Here is a 16,711-nt window from a genome sequence, read left to right on the forward strand (position 1 = left end):
TATTACTTTCTAATCATTGTACTAGTCTAGGATAAATCCTTTGGATTAAGGTTGACCTAACAATTATTTGTAATTCCTTTAATCAGGTGACATTCCAAGTGAATGATTTAAATTTCTCTAACAAGGCTCACTCCTAACAGGGTGATTGAAATCCTCTAACTAGTTCACATTTAATAGTGTGCATTGTAACCTTTAACAAGGTTGGCATTTCACATGGCATCACTTCAGAAGAGTGAGAATGAGTAACATGTTACTGGTTGGTTTTATCAAACTGGGTTTCCACATAAAACTATTGTGTCAAATGTGTTATTGAATATGTTATGTTTCATGTTTACATTTTTGTAAAGTTGATTTGATAGTACAACCTACAAGTTTAAGTGATTGTATGATTTAATGGATGCATGCATGATGAATATGTTTTATGGCTATGGGTTCACTAAGATGTGAGAAGTTTTATTTATACATCTAGACCTTGGATAATTGATTCACCCCCCTCTCAATTATTTTAAATAATTTCAACACCTATGTGTGTCAACATGTCAATTTAGTGTTAGCATAGTAACCTGTTAATCTAAGACTGATTAGTTAGTAACATAGATTAATCTCCTTAATTAGGGTTTAGTGGAAAGGTTACATCCTTAGGGTTTTTTAAGATCAAATATTTCAATCCACTTATATAGGTCCTAAAATGATCCTAGAGGCCAAATTTAATGTACTCCAAGTGCCCAAGTGGTATGCGTATGGGTTAGGAACCATTTCCAACCTTCTAGAACTTCCTAGCAACATTTATGATCCCTAAAATATCTCATTTTCCCTTTTGTGCAAAAATGGACCATCTCCATGAGGTTATCCAATTCTTCACTCCTCTAAAAGGTCACCTTTATGATAGGGGAAGTGGTAAGACCATGGGAGGTCTAAGTCAAGTTTGGAGTTATTGTTATTCTAGGAGGTTGAGTTTAGAGGCTATTTAGAGTCCCTTTGAAGAGTTGAAGGTTGTTCACCCATTCTCTACATTTAGAGAAGTAAAATTTAGAGTTACAAGAAGGAGAGGATTTATCTCATCTCAAATTTCATTTTCCATAACCTTTGTGAAGGTAGGATCTCCATTGCCATGGTTATGTTCTTGTTCATTGCTTGTATGTGTTAAATTCTTGCATATTGTAGCATGTGTGTGTGTTTGTATCATGTGAGTGATGGGTATTGTGGATTTTATTAATTTCTTTTCATGTTTCTTTTCCTTGGTTTATTGGGGAAACTTTGAAGGGAGTGTTGGTATTACTCACCCTAGATAGGGAAAAGTGGCCATGTACAAGGGAAGGGCTCTAGTTGGACTCTAGGTCAATGTAGAGTCTCTTCTCATGATTGAGGAGAGGGAGAAAGTAAGGTCTTATGGGCCCTTGTCAATACAAACTAATTTTTTTTTTTTTTGGGGGGGGGGAATAAGGAGAGAAAGAAAAGGAATTTTATGTGATTTGGGAGCCTTGAAAGAGGCATATGATTTGTGTTCATGATTGATATCTCCTACTTGGAAAAATTCGCATTCTCTCAAGTCATAGGTTCATTTTGAAACTTGTTGTGCATACCTTGGATGAGAACTATATGTTGAGTTGTGTCTTATTGATTGTGTCTGAATGTCATCTAGTTGATTATTAGTTCTCCTAGCTTGAGGTGTGGGCTCACATTGAGGCCTTGGTTGAGAAGTGAGATCTCCATGGTCATTCTTTATGTTTTGCAAATTTTCTGGATAGGTTCTCATGATGGAGCAACCTAGTTATCTTGATGCACTAATGGTGTTCTTGGTGTCATGTTATTGGGTATTTCTCCATTGTCATACCATTTGTTATATTGTATTTTCATGTTGAAAATGAATATGAGAGGAATTGATTAAATGTTGTAATTTCAATATTGATGAATCAAATATTCACTTATTGAATGAAATAATCAAGTTATGAGATCAAGTGTTATTAAATAATAATTCATTCCTTACTTTCAATTAGATTGCTTTGCAAAAGTTCAGGCTGATAACACTCCACCTTCCTCATGAAATATTCTTTTTGAATCATTGTATTTGAAAGCTCTTATTATAGAATATGGGTAAATGAGTTATTTAACTAATAGATGCAATAGTTCATCTTTAAAATCTTGTGGTAAAATCAATGTTCGAATTAGATAAATTTGTCTTAATTGCATATTGAAAACTCATCTCATATAAATTTTGTTAATTCAAATGAATGTTACCTTATATTACACTGTTTATAAACTATTTAAAATTACTCCTAATTTGAATGCAAAATTTAACTTCAAATTTTTAAATACCATCCACTCTATAAAATGTCCAAACAATAATACATTATGACACTATCAAAATTCTAATAGGAAACCTAGTGCTATGGAGGGTAAAAGAAATCTTAAAATTTTACCTATTTAGAGAGCAAAAATGCTCTCTGGAATTTGTATGGAAAACTTTAATTCCCAATTTTAGTAACAGGGAATATTCCCTATAAGATTTCCCTAAAAATCCTTTTGACACCTTACCAAATAATAAATATACATTATCAAATAAAAGTAAAGGAAAATAAAACCTATTTCTATCCTACCCTTACCTTATCCTAATATCACCTATATATAAAACTTTAACTCATAACCTTTCCCTCCTATCATGCATTTAGACTTGGTGATGTCACCCCACCCTGCAAGAAAGTACACATGCATAGGGGATTGGTTAAAAAGGGACATAAGTCCACATGTAATTAAAAACCAAGGATTGCAAATAATTGAGTTTCCCCTAAGAACCCTCCCATTGGTTCGTTCCCCCACCAAAGGTTTCTCCTCCCCAAAACCCACATACATTGGGACCAATTAGGGGCTACTAAAGATAATGATGTGCCAATCCCCATGCAGAATGTTAGGTATGACTTGGGGAGCACATCATTAAGGGAATGTGGTGTTGAGTTTGGTGTTGGAGATTCTATCTTTTATAGAAAACTTTAAACAATACAACTTTCCCCCCCAACTCACCTAACGTACCATGTCTGGAGTCAAGCATTGGAATGCATGCAAAGGGCTTGGGCAATGTGGAGAATGTTTAAGATAGTGTGCCCCACATGGGAGGCCGCTCAAGGTCAATGAGTAAGCAGGGTTAGTTAGGAATTTGGAATATGTTAGAGGTTTAGGTGGTTAGGGAGATAGTTAGGATTAGTTAGTAAATTAATAGTAAATGAGTGTTAGTTATAGTATTTATTTTATAGTTTTATTTTATGAAATTTAGTGTTAGTAAATAGGTGTATATGAAATTTTTTAATTTTTTAATTTTTAATATTTAATTATAATAAAATGAAAGTACTAGGTGTTATTAGATTAGTTAGATTTTGCTAGGAAATTATCTTGGGTTAGTAAAGTGTAGATTAGTAAGTAACACCTTAGTAAATAATGTCTGTGCTGGAATTTAAATGTGGGAGTAGATTAATTATATTTAGGGAATAAATTAAATAATGTATTATAATATAATTATGTAAGGTTTTAATTAACTCAAATTATGAAGATCAAATGATTTGAATGCAAATGAAGGGGTTCTTAGGTAGTAGACTTGATAGTGAAATAGGAATATGTAGTAGAGATGAAATAAATGTTGAAGGTAATTAAATAATGAATAATAATGATTTAATTAGTATATTAAAGTATGAATCTGAATGAGATCAAATATTAAAGTACCAAAACACTTCTTAAGAGATGCAAATTTAGCTAACCTAGGGTATTGAACCATATAACGAAATGATATATGGAACCATAGAAAACCTAGAGTGTCTTATATTTCTTAGTCAAACATATTAATTCAATTTTAAGGAACTATGGAGCCCTAATTCTTTCTTGAATATGATGTCACACTTTAACTAGAGTTTTATCAAACTGAATTGCATAACTCAAATTAAGTGTAACTGTAGCAACTAAACCTAAGGTTTTGTAATGGTGTAATAGGGTTGAGATGTCAACTCTATATCATTATGAATCATGACTAAAAAATAACTTATATCCCATTAAAATTTTTCATAACTTATTCAAATTAGTATGTGTTAAACATGGTGTTATTTAACTTTAAAAAAATTGTTCGTGTGTTTTTGCGCCAATTTTTGGGCATGACATTTTGGTATTAGAGCGTCAATTTCAACACTAGGAACCTAAACCCATTATATTTTAAACTTATTCAAAACTTTACTATTGGGTAGAATGCCTCCCATCACTCAAAATTTTCGATGAGGCAAAGGTCGTAGAGTTGTAGGTGTTGGGGCAAAATAGGAGGATGGACCACCACCTCCACCACCACCACCACAAAACCCTAATCAAGATATTTTGGATTCTCTCTAAACCTTGATTGGAGTAGTCTAGAACAGGCTACCACCCATAGTACAACCTGAGCAGTAGAATCCTGAAGGGGAAGCATAGGTACCCTAAGGAGGCAGAGCAGATAATAGGGAGAGGAGTAGGAATCCCCCTCTGAGGGAGTTTGAGGGACAAGGTGATCATGAGGGTGAGTTGATGCATTAGTTAGAGCCACCACTTGATAGACCTCCTAAACATGTAGGAGATGAGATCAAGGAGTTGACATGAGTCCAACCACCATTTATTCTAGGTTCCACAGATGAGGCAGTAGCAGAGGCTTTGTTACAAAGTTTTCACTGGTGTTTTGGATTACATCCTCATGGGAGTCATCTAAAGGCATGACTTGTAGTCTACTTACTAAGGGAGAATGCCTCCAAGTGGTGGCAGTGAAAGGAATCTATAGGAGGAGTGAAGATTGACACCCTCACATGGTTTTTGGTTAGATTCTGAGAGAAGTATATTTCCAAACACTTTAAACATAAGCATATCAAGGAGTTCCATTCTCTACAATATATGGGCCTCATAGTATCCCAGTATGAGAGTCAGTTTCTCAAGCTCCTTCTTTATGTGGAATACATGAAGGACAAGAAATTGTGGATCCACCATTTTATCATGGGCCTTAAGTTCTCTCTCCAAGGTAACATCTGCCTAGCATACCCTACTACTTTCAGATGGGTGGTTGAGATAGCACTAGCTACAGAGGATACTCAGGGCAGATAGGAGTCTCAAGATTGGTCTTAGAACCAAAACTCTACCCAATAGTCAGGACAACAAAAACCCCCTTAAAAAGGGAATTAGAACTACTCAGTAGGGTCCTCTAAGGGCCAATAGTCCCAACAACAAAAACCACATCAAGACTCTAGGTAGAAACCATCATAGGGGTATTAGGTCTCTAAGCCTAAGCAGTGGCAGTCACAGGGTCCTAAATAGGATCAAATGGCACAAGCCCCACAATCATAGCCATTGAAGACTCAACAGTCTTCTCGCGGTGGTTATAATGGATCTAGTAGGTTTGGAGGCCCAGAGTAGTCCAGATCATAGGGTGTGCAAGCTTATACTTGGGGACCATGCTACACTTGTGGTGGCATGGGTCACCTAGATAAAGAGCATCCGTAGGGACAGTCAATTGGTGGGCAAAGAGGTGCTACCTTAGAGCTTACAATTGGTGATATGGGTAGATCCCACATAGTGTTTGCGGTGGTTGAAAACTACTAGGCAGAGTATCAGGCCATAGTTATCGAGGCCACATGTATAATACAAGGTATTATGGTTGCTATTTTATTTGATTCTAGAGCTACTGACTCCTTTACATCTCCATTTATAGTGGAGCATTGTGAGCTAGTGGTAGTTAGACAAGATATCAGTTGGGAAGTAGAGTTAGCCTCATGAGTTAGTTTCATGATTCAAAATTGTCATATCTAGATTGGAGACATGACCACAATGTCTTATCTATGCATTACCCTCTAGGTATATATGAAAATTTTGAGATCCCAAATAAAAAGAAAATGTTGATATCTCAAATAATAAGAAAATACCACTATTGGAAAGAAAGATGATTGAAGAAAATAATGTAGCACCTAATGAAATATTTAGAGAAAGTAAGAAAACTAAAAGTCATTCATGTTATGTTTCTCTTATATCAGAACTCAATAAATATGAACCATCAAGTGATGAAGAGGCCTTAATATGTCAAGCTTGGAAAGATGCAAAGATCAAAGAATATTAATCTATATTAAAAATGATGTTTGGGATGTTGTACCTAGACATAAGGACAAATCAATTGTCTCCTCTAAATGGTTATTCAAAATTAAACATGCACCAGATGGTATTATTGAAAAAAACAAATTCAAATTCATTGCCAGGCGATTTTCACAAAATGTTGGAATTGACTATGAAGAGACATTTACTCTTGTTGCTAGACACACATTTGTAAGAACCACTATTGCTATTGCAACATCCAAAGGATGGAAGATACATCAAATAGATTTAAAGACTTATTTTCAAAAATGTTTTATTGACGTAGAAGTATATCTAGAACAACCATAGTGATTTGTAACTCATGACAAAGAATCCTATGTGAGTAAATTAAAGAAGGCTCTATATGACCTTAAACAAACCCATAGGGTATGGTACAAAAGGATAGATAATTATCTTACAAAATTAAGATATTCAAAAATGAAGCTAATCCTAATATATACTTCGAAATATCAAATGGTGATATGCTAATTATTGTTCTATATGTTGATGACTTATTAATAATAGGGGAAGATCATCTTATTGAAAAATGAAAACAAGATTTTGTATCTGAATTTTATATGAAAGATCATGGTCTTTTGCACTATTTTATGGGTCTAGAAGTATGAAAAAAAAACTAGATTTTCTTAAATCAAGGAAAATATACTATTGACATATTTACCAAATTTGGAATGATGGACTATAAACCATTATCCACACTAATGGAAACAAATTTTCATAAGCTTAAAAGTGATACATTGGAATCTAAACCTACATATCCCACATACTACATACAAATAATTGGATCTCTAATGCATGTGTGAACCTAAGAACCTAAGAAGATACATCTCATGGTAGCCAAGCACATTTTGAGATACTTTTGTGGTACCATTGAACTAGGTCTAAAATATTAGAATGTTGAGATACAACTTCAAGGGTATTCAAATTATGACTGGGTTGATTGCCCCATCGACTGTAAAAGTACTAAAAGATGTTATTTTCAGCCTTGGCCCTACTATGATATCTTGGTTTAGTAGGAAGCAATCAATAATTTCTTAGAGTTCCACTGAAGACAAATATATAGCTGCCTCTACGGGAGCTCGAGAAGCAATTTGGTTAAGGAAGTTATTGGTTGGACTATTTGGGAAGTCCTTGAATCCTACCACTATATATTGTGATAATGAAAGTTGTATTAAATTGTTTATAAATATAATATTCCATAATATATCTAAGTACATAGAGATTCCATACCACTACATTAGAGATATGTAGAGAGGAATTGTTGGAAACAATTCTTCAAATTGTATATTGTCATTGATGTTACACAAATGTCAGTATTAACTGAGAAATGGAGAACTTTTGGTATTAACCAAGCATATTCAATATTGATCAAGTAGTCGAATAATAAAGAGCACTCATTGTTAACCGAGTAGTCAGGAAAAGAATGATATTTTAGTTTACAGTGTTAACTGAGTGGTTGAGCATCAAAGAACTTCTAGTGTTAACCAAGTTGGACAACATTGTATGACCAGTGAAAATTTTGATTTGACATCTAGAGATAGAGAATTTTTTCTGCACTAACTGATTCACCCTTCCCCTCTCGATTACTCTCTTCATTTCCAACAAGAATGTTATCAAGTTGGTATATATCAACACTGAACAACAAAATGCCAACATATTTACCAAACCTCTCGCAAAGTTGAAAATGGAGTACTTTAGATGTAAACTTAGTATGACTAAAATGTAATTGTAATTCTTGAAATTAAGTCTCAATCATGCTTAAATTTAATATATATTCATTTATATTTTAAATGTTGAAAGAGTGACAATATTTCATATGTGGTCTATGTCATGAAAGGTGACGACCTTTCATTTGATGTGTTTATGAGGTCAATATTGTAAGTTGATGATCTTAGCAATAGCTTGACTTGTTATCATGATAGATTGCATTAAGTTGTTTTCCTAAAATGTACCATAGATCATGATGCGTTGTCATTTTAGTATCAAATGACTTAACTAATTTACTAAATCTGATCTCAAACTTAATTTCATATCATATATAATCATGCCCAATTGGGCCTTGTACTGTGAAGTCACTGTAGATCGCATTAGTAACTTAAATAGTGATAAGGACCTTGCAATTTTAATTGTCATTGATCCAAAGTGATGTTCTTAGTATATTTATTATGCAGATCAATGTAGTATTGTTAGTGCTGAATTTTTTTTTATCAAGGGGAATGACCATATAAGGCCATGAACATATGTGGCTCATACCATGTAAGGATCATGTCCTTATGTTGTTATGACCCTTCACGTAACACACACACACACACACACACACACACACACACACACACACACACACACACACACACACACACACACACACACACACACACACACACGCACACGCACACGCACACGCACACGCACACGCACACGCACACGCACATGCACACGCACACGCACACGCATACGCATACGCACATGCACACGCACACACACATGCACATGCACATGCGCGCGCACACACACACACATGATGCGATCAATGCTAAGAGGACATCAATAACATTGGCAATATCCTCTATGTATTCTAGACTACACTCTTAATATACAATGATCATTTTCCTCAACAAATATAATATAATTATATATACTTGGAATTATGATTTCCTATTGCATTATATATACATCAGTTAAAGACCACTAAAAAACCTACAATTTCAAATAAGAATTCATTATTATCCAAAGAATAAACTAAATCAAGAATAAGTCTATCACTATTTCTCATCTTATATTCCTTAACATCTTCATCAACCTTGACATTTGTACTTACTACAACTCTCTTCAATCTTTGATTCACATCTCTTGTAGTGAATTATCCCAAAAATATTTTCTCATTTGATCTTGTGCTAAAATTTCCAAGATTACCTTCACCTTGCTTAGTATAATATTTACTTCTAAAGATCTTGAAATATTTGATAGCAGACACTTTACTAAAAAATGGTTCATAAGGAGTCTTTGTATAATTCACTTTGCTTTGTACCCTATTGAAAAGATAAAATTTATAATGTACAACATTCCTCCAATGCACATTAGGAAGATTAACATTATTCAAAATGGTCCTAAACCATTTCAAAAATAATTATTTTCCTCTTTCCATTACTCACTTTTGTTGAGGGGTGTGTGCACCCTAAAATGGTCACCTAGACTATGGGCCCCCATTATTCAGTTTATCAAATTTCCTAAATCAATGGTCTGCAATATTTTATTAAATCAATTCAAATCAATTTCTTTGATCAAATTGTAATTAATTCAATTATTTCAACATTTCTTAAGGTTTGATCATTTTATCCTAAGTCTTATTTAATTAAAAAAAACCTCTCTTTTAATTAAATAATTAATCCACATTTAATTAATTAAGAGAAAAAATCCTCTTTTAATTTAATTAAATGTTTCCTATTTAAGTAAAAGAACTTGCTCCCTTTTAATTAAATAAAATCCCACTTGAAAATAAAATAAAATAAAATAAATTCTTTTTTCCTCTACACTTAAATACACGTATTTCTAAGTGGGATTCTATTTAATTTTTCCCCTCTTTTCTCATTGGTGGAATTTTGTCTCACATAGATCATTCTTTCTACACCATTGATTAAATCTTATTTCCTTTTAATATTAATCCTCCATTCTTCTTTATAAGGGAGAGCCCTCTCCTAATTTTGGACATCCACGATTATGTTATTGTTATGTTGTAGGTTTAGAGAGTGGTTTTTGGAGGAGTTTGAGCATTAAAGCTTTTTGTTGAGAACTTCTATCTTCTTGTCTTCTTCTCTCATGCACCCATGGTTTCCATCATCACACTCCATCCTTGCATTTTCATATTAGCTTAGATCCATATTTACTTTCATAGATTAATCTTCCATTGTTATTTTCTTTCTTGCATTGCTTTGCATTGTTATCATTTAGATTAGCTTGCATCTTCATTTGCATGTATATTTTGATCTTTGAATCTCTCATTTTATGGTTTATTTGTATGGTCACAAACTAGGTCAAAAATGAGGGCCTCCATTACAAACCCTTGCACTCCATGAATAGAGAGCTATGAGTCACCATTTGAGACCTCATTCTTGAGAAATCTTGGATATAATGATTCATAGAAGTGTGTCAACATTTTAGCACACAAAAAACGTATGCCTAAAATGTGAACACACTTCTATGAGTCATTATATCCAAGATTTCTCAAGATTGAGGTCTCAAATGGTGGCTCATAACTCTCTATTCATGGAGTGCAAGGGTTTGTAATGGAGGCCCTCAGTTTTGACCTAGTTTGTTCCCATGCAAGTACATCATAAAATGAGAGATTCAATTATCAAAATATGAATACAAATGAAGATGCAAGCTAATCTAAATGATGACAATGCAAAAAATAATGCAAGAAAGGAAATCTAATCTATGAAAGGAAATAACAATGAAAAATCTAATCTATGAAAGAAAATATGGATCTAAGCTAATATGAAAATGCAAGGATGGAGCATGATGATGGAAGCCATCAATGCAAGAGAGAAGAAGACAAGAAGATAGAAGTTCTCCTCAAAAAGCTTTAATGCTCAAACTCCTCCAAAAATTGCTCTCCAAACTTGCAACATAACAATAGCATAATCGTTTATGTTAAAAATGAGGAGAGGGCTCTCCCTTATAAAGGAGAATGGACGATTAAGATTAAGAGGCAATAAGATTTAATCAAGGGTGGAGAAAGAATGATCCGTGTGAGACAAAATTCCACCAATGAGAAACGAGGAGGAAAATTAAATGAAATCCCACTTAGAAATATGTGCATTTAAGTGTAGAGGAAAACAATTTATTTAATTTTTATTTCCTTTTTCAAGTGGGATTTTATTTAATTAAAAGGGAGCAAGTTCTTTTAATTAAATAGGAAATATTTAATTAAATTAAAAGAGGGGTTTTTCTCTTAATTAATTAAATGTGGATTAATTATTTAATTAAAAGAGATGTTTTTTTAAAATTAAATAAGACTTAGGATAAAATGATCAAACCTTAGGAAATGTTGAAATAATTGAATTAATTATAGTTTAATCAAATAAATTGATTTAAATTGATTTAATAAAATATTGCAAACCATTGATTTAGGAAATTTGATAAATTTGAATAATGGGGGCTCATAGTCTAGGCAGCCATTTTAGGGTGCATACAAGGGGTCCTAGGGGCACAAATTTGACTTATGATTCTGTGTCTTTAATGAAAGTGACGAAATCTAGATGATGTAAATTCACCTCCTCCATATGATCTTATATGCTTGGTTCTTCCATTTATTTGATTCTCAACAAGATTCTTAAATTTTTTTTTGTCTAAAGCTTCAAATTTTATTTAAAATGTCATCCATTTCATTGTAGAATAACTATCAATAAGTAGCTTTCACTATTGATTCCTCGTCTGACATAGATGATTATGAATCAACACTGAGGGTCTTGGAGTAGCATACTCTCTTATTTTTATTGTGTTCCTACTCTAATTTTCAATTGAACATATTGTTTGTAGGTAATAAAATCTATGGAAAATACCTTACAAAATTATAAGAACTAATCCTCACCATATTGTCAAAGCTAATATGTCCCACCATGTTGTGCCATAGCCAACACACATTCCTTTGTCCCAAATAATAACTCTCTTCTTTTCTCTTCTTCAAATATTATATGTTATCATTTCCTTTCCTTCAACAACAACCATTTTGAAGCTTGTTCCAATTTCACTCTTACCTCCAAGAAAACTAACTTGAAATCCTTTATTACACAAATGAATTGCACTGAAAATACTATTCCTTCAATCCTTTGCATAATAAACATCATTAAATTTATGCTTCTCATCAATGGAGATAATTATATATCTATAAATAGGTGAAAAACCTTTTCTAACAATTGTGATTAGTCTTTCTTCATAGTTCACAAGATTAATGAACACTTCGTTGTCTCCTATTGTGCGACTTGAACAAGTAGAACCAATGATCTAACATCTAGATTCTTTCATTAATATAATGTCCCCCTTTTGGGTTCATCATAATTATTGTCTTTAAGTCAATTACAATATTCATAATAGTTGTTTTTGGTTATCAATTGATGTTATTATATGGATTTGGATTGAAGGATTATGTATGTTATCCAAGTCACCTAGACACCATCCATGGACTCCCTCAAAGTTTATAGGTCCAATCCCATTTTAAAAATATTTATGAGATTCAAACCTCCACCCTCTATTGGAAAAGATCCATAGATTGGAAGTAACAAAATATGCCTTTGATTGAAAAGACAAATAATAGTAATATTGAGAATAATTACTCAGAATAATATTTAGAAATTGATTATTTTCCTAAAATAATAATAATATTGGAAATAAACTATACTTCTCTACTTTTGATTTTTTTAAATCTTTTGTCGACTCGTAAAGCATCGCATCTTCTTGGTTCAACTTTCTCCTTCCTCTAGGGAATCTCTATTACAGAGAATAGAAATTTCTATGTTCCCCTTGTATTGTAATCCCTCATTGTCACCCCACCCATAATTTCAAGTCATTGGAAAATCTAAAAATCAAATCCTCTTAAGAAATGCAAGATCTATAGTCTTTAAATCAAACTGCCTCCACTAAGTAGAGTCCTTTATCAATGGAAAGATAGGACATGCACATCCACAATAGGAGAACCAAAAAATACACCACTACCCACCCCCCCCCCCCCCCCCCCCCCCCCCCTCCCTCGGCTCTAAATTAATCCCTTCCCCAGAGAGAAGATGGAATGTGGGCTATTCCCCTATCTTCTTAGGCTCCTTCTTGGAAAACCTTGTCTTTTGGAGAACTTAGAAAATCTCACTCAATCTTAGTCCCATTCTAAACCTAAATTTCCAGAAGAATGAAATTTGAACTCGGTAAGGGTTTTTGTTTTGGCACCGATCGCATCTTTAGGCTCACTCAAACTATTGGCACACTAGAGAAGGAAAAATAAAGAAGAAATGATGGATTGGTATGGCTTGGTCTTTTCTATTCAGATAAGAATCTTTTACCTTTATTGTGACTCATTTTGCATAGATTGTTGTTATGAAATTGAAAAAAAATTGGTAGAAGAAGATAAAATTTATTTCACTAGCTATCCCTTTCTCTTTATGGATTACCCCAATAATTTCAACCCCCATTCTTGCTCTCTACATAGGAAAACCCTTTGGTTCAATTTGGGAATGCTTCCCCCATCTTTTTTAAATATTAATTTAATATATAGAATTGGGGATTGTCTTGGTACATTCCTAGGTTTTAAGAACCCTAGCTCTAAGCATTAAGATTTTAAACTTATCTTTCTCATAAATCCCCACTTTAATCTATCTAGGATGACTATAATAATAAAAAACTCTACTATTAGAATATATCATAAACCCTTCTTGGATCTAATCGATGATGATAGAGTCTGACTTTTGGAGGATTTTGTTTGTCCTTAATAGATCTTACATTCCCTAATACTTGATCCCTAAGAAGCTACATGCTTAACCCTTATCCCAACAATCAAATTTATCCAATAAAGAGGATTTGTTTTCAATCTTAACCCTAACTTGGTTTCAAGTCTCCCCCTAGATGCGGCCATGGTTGTTCCTCCCTGTCACCTCCCCTATTCATTAAATCATAGTGCTTCAATTAATTATCACTTTTTACCCTAATTTAGAAAGGTTGGCCTTCTTCTAGCCCCAACTCATTGATCTTAATAGTATTGAGGTAGATTATTCCCTCGAACCTAATCATTAGGTTCTCCATTTTGGGTTGTCTCTGTTGGATATGGAGACACTTTCTCCTCCCTCCAAGTCATCACTAATACCCTCCCCAAATGCCTCCAACTTGGATGCATCAACCAAAGATGAGGCTGGAGAAATCATCAATCCACTCCAAACGTGATTATTACAGCTCAAAGATTTTATGGGAGAGTTCTCCTACACCAACAAAGAAGTCCAACAATAGCTTCTCAGATGGCAAGACCTTGAATATTGGATGTTTTCCAAACCCTTACATAGATCTTCCTCCCAGGAGCATCAAGCCAATAATAAAATTCCTATAGAAATTGAATCCATCTATGACATACTTAACATTAATGAGATGGATGAATTTTTGAAGAATTAGCTTCCCCTCATTCCAACCCTTCTATTAACCATTATCATCCTAACATGGGATCTCCATTTGGATTGAAGTTAGGGTTAGAAGGAAATACCCGAGAAGTTCAAGGTCCCCTTCTTTACCTTGGCCTTGTAGACAATTTACAAGGGGAGAAATCCCCCAACTATGGTAAAATTTCTAAAAAATATAGTAGGAAATCTTACTCATCTCTAATGAAACAAGATGAGGTAGGAAATCACGCCAAACTCACCTCTTTCTTTCAAAATGGGAATGGGAAGGTCCCCCACCTTCCCAATGAAGATTTCATCTTGGAATATTAGGGGTTACAATGGCCCCAACAAGAAACACTTAATTAAAACCTTGTCCACTCGTCCATGCTGCTACACAACTTTTGTCCCTCACTTGGGAGTCCCTTCATGCCTCTCTCCCCAAGACTATTGATGACACACATGACCATCTCCTATGGTCTTCAGTAGACTTTCATGTCCACCTACTGCAGCTAAATGAACCAACACCAATCTGCAACCAAAAACTTAGAAAACAAGAATCAAAATAAACCCAACCACTGCCTGGTGTAGATTTCCTTCTATCTACACACTCAAAATCTTCTGAGCTCTGATACCAATTTGATGCGAAGCCTCTTAAATATCAAAATTCCAACTTTCATTCTTTATCAGCTTTCATAATTGAATTCTCTTCTTTTGCAAATATATTAAAACCTAGACAACCATGGAAAAGATAATAATAATCGATAGAATATAACTCAGTAAAATTGAGATGCCATTAAATATGAACATATATACTTCCATTAAGATAATATCTGTAGATTACAACAGTATGTTGCTCTTGGACTCTAGCCAAAGAGCCATTTGGAGTATTACTCACACTAAATTATCTTCCAAAAACTTCCTATTGATCTCCTCCTCTCCAACAATTACAATGGTGCCTATTTAAAGCACAAGTTTCTTGGGTAGTTATCAAACTTCCCATCCAACCAATTAAATTTTAATATGTAATACAAATGACTATTACATTTAACATGTAATATAATGTTTTCTGATTTTCCCAAGAATAGATGAATAATCGACCATTACAATTTTAATGATTTTAGTGGGATTATAAGGTGACTTAAAAATATTAAATTTGAGAGTGAAGGTGGTACTTCTACACCAAATAGGGAAACAATTAAATTATTAATGATATGAAGACGAAAAAAGTGGTAACATTGATTGTGCCATAGGCTATTTTTAACTCTATGGATGTTAAAAGTTTTTCATTCATTCATTCTCAAGTTAGCTTGCAATGTTAGTTATGTGTTTATCTATCTATAGTTTGCAACTACGATTTGTTTTTCTAGGCTAGTTTCTCTGTTCCAGTGTGAATCATTTATTTTTCCTCCTACATCTCTCTATTTATGAAAGGCTACTTTTTTGATCTTTCAATACATTGGTTAAAAAATCAAAAGGTAAATCACAGTCACTGCAGTTGGTGTTGTTTTGGACTAGAATAATCTCTCAATCAGCAACTCAGACAATGTGTGTGTGAGAGAGAGAGAGAGATGTGTGTGTGTGTGTGTGTGTGTGTGTGTGTGTGTGTGTGTGTGTGTGAGAGAGAGAGAGAGAGAGAGAGAGAGAGAGAGAGAGAGAGAGAGAGAGAGATATGGATGTGCAGTTGGTTGCAAGGGATGTGTTATAGTGGACCACTTAGAACATATCAGTTCAAATACAAAGACCTGTCTTTTCCTAGTATGTTGTTTTAATTTAATTATGTATTTCAACTTTCACATGAAATAAACTGAAGAATTGGAGTCTTTCAGGTTTTGTTCTTATACGATGTTAATTTTCCACTCCTTCTGGAAAATGCTTGGTTAGAGACTAGTAATGTGGGATGGACTAATGTCTGTAAGGAAAGCTAAATTTATAATAATAATGTTCTTCTGGATGAAGCTCCCAGATTAAGATTTGAGAGTTGGTTTGTAGGAGGCTAGTAATGTGGGATGGACTAATGTCTGTAAGGGAAGCTAAATTTATGATAATAATGTTCTTCTGGAGTTAGATTTGAGAGTTGGTTTTCAGGCAATGGATGGAAGCAAAACTCAATGCATCTATACCTATTGATTCCATCTTACTTAGAAAAGTCACAAAACTCAGAAACTGATGATAAAAGTGATGGATTGGATCCAAAACAATAAATAAACACAATATATACAATATAGGTATTTATAGAAATTATAAAATCATTTCATTGTCTAATCAAGGAAAACATTACATTGTGACTCTTTTATAGAGGTCTTTGATTATTTCTAGAAACGTCTAAATTAGCGAGGGGAAAATTACACATTCCAATTAAAAAAAAGGATGGACTAAATGAATTTGACTAAACCTTGAAATAACTTTTCTAAATTGAGTGAAAATTTCTAGATGACAAATTCATGACTATA

The sequence above is a fragment of the Cupressus sempervirens genome, chromosome 2 (assembly GCF_028749045.1).
Source record: "Cupressus sempervirens isolate cs-2001-9-10 chromosome 2, ASM2874904v1, whole genome shotgun sequence".
NCBI lineage: Eukaryota > Viridiplantae > Streptophyta > Pinopsida > Cupressales > Cupressaceae > Cupressus > Cupressus sempervirens.